Below are 6,000 nucleotides of genomic sequence, written 5' to 3' on the forward strand. Positions count from 1 at the left end.
TTCCGGCTCATTTCTATTTTTCTTTGTAGTAATGCTGTCATTCTTTCGTCCTTGATAGTTTAATAGCAAGTGCATAAATGCAAATTTTCAATGTTAAAGACAGTGTGCTCTAAGGAAAGGCTTGCATTACCACCATCTGCATCTTGTGAGCGAAGCTTCTCTTCACTAAGACACATAAAGAACTACCTCAGAAATTCTATGTGTGATCATAAATTGTCCGGTGTATCGGTAATTGGAATCCACCAGGACAGGGCAAAGAATATCGATATGGAAAGGTTTGTTGATATTTTTGCTAGGAAACATAATAACAGAATGATGCAGATGTATTAAATTAATACATCTGCATCATTCTGTTATTAATACTATTAATTAAATGATTAGGTTCAATAATCAAGTAACCAATTGTAATGGAATCTTATTATATACTTCAACTAAAGTCGTTAATTGTAGCAATCAAATGTCTTAATTTCTTTTGATCTCACTGTTTAAACATATCATAGAAATTTTAAATGAATAATTCCAATATATTTTTTCTTTTTTACAATAAGCAAGTGTTAATTTTGATTCTCTTAATTATAATTTGTTTACATACCAAGTGGTTTTATTTCATTGCCAAACCATTACTAATTTGGATTTACAAGTGTGGTCAGAGGTTCGTAATTTGTACTGAAAAAAATATTTGATCAAGTTTATTATATAAAAACGTGACTCACAAATTAGTAGGCTTAAATATTTTAAAACAACCTTAATATCTTTCCGCATGATTTAAAAAATAAGAATGAGTATTATAATTTGTGCATGCCCAGTGCCCTCCCCCCCATATTCAGCTGTGGTCCCCAGGTGCCCCCTCATTAAGAGACTCCTAGTTACGCCGCTGGGAGAAAGGGAGAAGGAAAGGACAGCACAGGAGAAATAGATAGAGAAAGAAAGAAAGGAGAGGGAGAAAGAAAGACAGGAGAAGGAGAAGGAAAGGATAGCACAGGAGAAGCAGGAAGAGAATGAAAGACAGGAGAAGGGGAAAGAAAGACAGGAGAAAGAGAATAAAAGGAAGGAAAGAAAGGCAGAAGGAGTTCACCAGCTTACCCTTGCAGCCCAAGGAGTGCATACCACTTTGCCGTCCTCTCTACATTCGACCCCTAGCAGCGTGTGGTCCCCTCATAAGAAAATGGGATGGGGCTGAGCCTGGGGCCTGGCTCGACCATGTTTAGAAGGTCCTTAAGGCCTACCAACTCTCTTCTGCTGAGGCATCCTTAATCCTCGGAAAGAACCTTGAAAGAAAAGGTGCCATCACATTCAACGCTCTCCCAGCAGACAACCAAGGAAACCTCGCCCTCGTCCACCAAGCTATTATTAAAGCCTTTGAAATTACCTGCAACTGTTGGAGACAATGGTGGAGGTGTATGCCGACAAAAGCGGGCTAAACCTGGTCTGAGCGAATTTTCAAAAAAAAAAACTTTGAAAGGGTGGCTAGAAGCTCAGAAAGCCACCAGTGTGGATGACATCCATGAGCTTTTCCAGCCGTAGGACTTCCTATTCTATGCTAAGCCAACTCTCACTACCTGTTTATGCGACAAGGATCCTAAAATGATGACAGAGTGCTGCCGTTGGGCTGACAGCTGGGATGCCCACCATCCACATCTTAGCTCTCACCAATGCAAACTCTATCCCTCCTCACCTGCTGCAACCACCTCTCAGCAGCAGCATAAAAATGGGCACCCCCTTAAGAAGCTGGTGTGTGCTCATTGCAAATAATCCAGGCACTCTACTGAGCAATGCCATTCAAAGGCTGAAAATCAGCCAGAAAGCTCCCCTAAATTCTCCTAAGGGGCCATGCCCCAACAAGCCAAACCCAGCCATTGGGTGAAAACCAACAGGCCTGATCCCTCCAACAAGAGAGTGCCACGTAAAGGGAAGACAAGGTCCTCCACTGGGCCACCATTGAGTAATGACTCTGCCATCCCTAAATTGGCCGAAGAACTTAAGGAACTGAGACAGCTGGTATGAGCAATAGTAGGTAATGCCACTGCTCTCAGTGCCACAGTGGCCAAAACAGGTGGCACTCCTCAAGCCGAACCTACTCTAAGACCTGCAGCCGCCCTGCTAAACACAGGAGGGGGCACATCAGCTGAACCAGTTTACCAGAGAATATCGAGCCAGCTACCTAACAGAGGGCCAAGGAAGATAGACTATCCAGGTAGCTTGAAGAGCCCTGGGCCTTCCTCGCAATAATGCCAATCTGGCACAGTGCCTCACTCCATCTTTCTAAGAGCTTTGGCCCCTCTATCTAGACGAGGATGCCAGGTTTCTTCCCCTGTCTGTTTTCCCTATCATTTTATTTCATGTAATATTCTCTTTTACCTTTTGACCCTTCTTTGTTTCCCTTCCAAATCTTTTAATTTATCATTTTCCTTTTTTTTTTTATTTTGTTGGCAACCTTGCCCAGTCATAAAATCCCTTTGTAAAGCCTGATAATGGCTCCTCCCTTTTATTTTGAATCCCACTCTCCCATGCTGAGTGCAGATTGCTAAATGTTAAGCAATATAAGTGGTCAGACTTCCCCTTTTCATGTATATGATGCATGGCATATTTTAAATTATGTACAGCAGAGCCTTTTAGCCTATCCTATGTGAGTGCTAATGTGGTACAGTGCCATGTTACTGGTTGGCACTATCAGTGGCTCCCAAAGTATAAGATACTCCCTTCATGTTGATACTCTTTCCTAGTAATCTGGGAACCATTGGTTCCCTTAGCTAACACTATGCATTGAAATTACTCATGCACTTATAACCGTGCATATTGACACCAGTAATTGTCGTGCCCCAAATGGCACCTAGCTGTCATGTTAAGTATCATGGCAGCACCTAACTAAGACCATGAATGCTTTGTTGTTTTGCCTCATCAAGGCGAATTAACCGTATGTTATTTTTCAGCATAAGTCTGTTACTAAGAAGTGCATGTAGTAACTTATAATGTTGTTTTTATAACTGTACCTACCTTTTAATGTTACTTTTGAGTTGTTAGTAAACAAACAACCGCCTCACTTACTAATAAGAGCATGAAGCCGTTTGAGAATAGGTGTTGTGACTAACCTTGTTACTTTTGAGCTGTTAGTGATTGCACAGCCGTCTCACATACTGTGAGTATTTAAAGAAATTCTGTTGTAACTAATTGTATTACCTTTGAGTTGTATTGGATAATTAACCAACTCACTATTCACTTAAAAGAAATTGCTGTCTAGTACCTGCTTATTTAAATAATTAGCTCTACTGTCAGCTAAACTGACTCTGCAATTAGGGTAAATGTCACAAGTAATTTTTTTATATTGTTGTTTTGTTTGACTGTCGATTTGCAGATGTGTTATTATTTTAGATCTATAACCCACAGGAGTAAGGGGAGTAGCTTGTCAGATGAGTTATTGTGTCTATAACCATTCCAACCTGACTAGGGTGTGACTGTCATCTGGATGGGGGGGGGGTTGTCAAAAGTTAATCCTCACGCACACCACATCATCCTCCAAGCATGAATGTAACGTAACTTGTTAATAAGAATAAGATACTTTCTTGAAAAAAGACTCATCCATTGCTTTTACCTTAAAATTAGCTGTGGATGTAAATTCACCCCTAATTTATCTCCTCACCACTACCTCATGTGAGAAACGCTATTAATTCTTCCTTATGCTAGTGAACTGCCAAAAGTCCTTGATTTCAGACACTGAGCCATCTGTAGATCAGTAATCCTGCCGAGGCAGGCACACCCAAAAGAGGAGGTGCTCCCACGAGGGCAACTGACCTATGTGATCACCGTCATATTGAACCCCTGGCCAATGCCCTGCATGGCCACACATGTGCTATATAGAAAATGGGACTCCAGGAGAATGACAGCAGTGATGCCTGTAAGGAACAATGGCATAATCCTTACAAGGGCATGAAAGAAGGAATGCCGATTTGCTAGGCCTTAGAATTGTCTGAGACTCAGAAGACGTCAGAATTGTCCCTGGACACTCAGCCCCCCACTCTGCTCCTTAAGCTGCCCCTTGCAATCCCACTTGGCTGTCCTTGAGCCTACAGTGTCCTTTTGTGGTGAGCCCTTTCAGTGCTAACCACCCATCTCATTAGCCCCAAAGACAAGGAAGCTGTCTCCTGACAAAGGTAATGTACTGAGACCAAGGTTCTTAAGTCAGCCACGCTTGTGTCAGCCTTCTACTATATTTTTCTGTTGCCTTTCCAAGGCGATTTACCCACAGTGAGACCTGAAATACTTTAAATTGTGTTAATGTAACGATGCCCTACAGTAAAGTGAATGACTTGTTTATTGCTTGGAATTGGAGTCACCAGAATCCAGGTCCCTTTTGGCACCTTCCATGCATGCCCTTGATTCCTTGATCACACTCCCAATGCTCCTACATAACCACATGTATTCAGATTACATATAGGACTTGCCTGCTGTGGATCTGAGCATCATCTTGTGTGCACAGTGATATAATCCCTACTTTCTCTCCCTCTGTGGTGCCCCTTTGGAGCTGGCCATTGAGTTACCTCAGGGAAGATCGCAGTTGTTTGTTACCCCCTCCAAAACGACAAGAATCTGTTAACCTGTCCAATTTATGTTCCCTTTTCTTCTGATATGTGATTAGTGTAAATATACTGATGTAAGTGAAAACCTAAATGTTTACCTGAATCTTCCCCCACTGAAGCAGGCCTTCAGCCTACATCCTTTTGTATATGTTTACTGGGCTCGGCCTAAGTGTAAGATATAATCAGTTATTAAGGTAAGTTCCAATTGCACTCAACCATAAACACACACACACACACACACACACACACACACACATATATATATATATATATATATATATATATATATATATATATATATATATATATATATATATATATATATATATATATATATATATATATATATATATATATATATATATATATATATATATATATATATATATATATATATATATATATATGTATATGTGTGTGTGTGTGTGTGTGTGTGTGTGTATAGATATATAATCAATTATTAAGGTAAGTTCCAATTACACTCAACTATAAACACTCACACACACACACACACACACATATATATATATATATATATATATTTATATATATATATATATATATATATATATATATATATATATATATATATATATATATATATATATATATATATATATATATATATATGTGTGTGTGTGTGTGTGTGTGTGTGTGTGTGTGTGTGTGTGTGTGTGTAATCTCTCCCTCTCGTTTTTTCCCTGTGTCTTGTACTTCATGAATGTTATTTCCTCGTTACTCTGATATTTATTTGTTTCTGAGAAAAATTTTCCAGTCAGTCACTCAGAGAACTTTAAATCTTGAATTTCTCAAGAAGGAAAAGCATCCTGCAGGACAAACAGAAAACATTAAATATCCCTACAAAAACCCGGATTAATTTGCTGAATATGTCTCGTGATAATTAGTTATTGAAAGTGAGTCTTCGTAAAGCATTCAATAGTCTCCAATGTCGGATTGGGAGTCAGATGGCATATTCTAGGTTCGGAGATCCTAATGGGGTAAGTTGTAGGTTATTGAGAACCGAGATTATATTCTTGGACGTTACTGGAAATCTCTGGCGAATTTGATCTCATTCCAGGCACATTATTGACAGAGAGCTGACAAGATGGTTGCTGCACGAAGAGCAGATCACGAAAAATAGAATTTAGTATATTTGGAGAGAGACATGAATTGAAATAGGTATGTTCATCAGTTTTTCCTTGGGCCAACGTTAAATTAGTAGCTTGGAAAGATATGACATATAGTTACTTAGCAACGTGATTATTTTTATTTTTTGTCAGGAAAGATTTTCATAATTGTGTAGAAGAGGAAAGGCGTATAACGGGCAGGACAAAGGTTACAAAAGTTAGGGAAACAACGGCAGGAAAAGCGTAACAAACATCTGTAATGGTGGGAAAATAATAGTTACCGAACACACCGGAGGACA

This window comes from Macrobrachium rosenbergii, chromosome 46, assembly GCF_040412425.1.
Source record: "Macrobrachium rosenbergii isolate ZJJX-2024 chromosome 46, ASM4041242v1, whole genome shotgun sequence".
NCBI lineage: Eukaryota > Metazoa > Arthropoda > Malacostraca > Decapoda > Palaemonidae > Macrobrachium > Macrobrachium rosenbergii.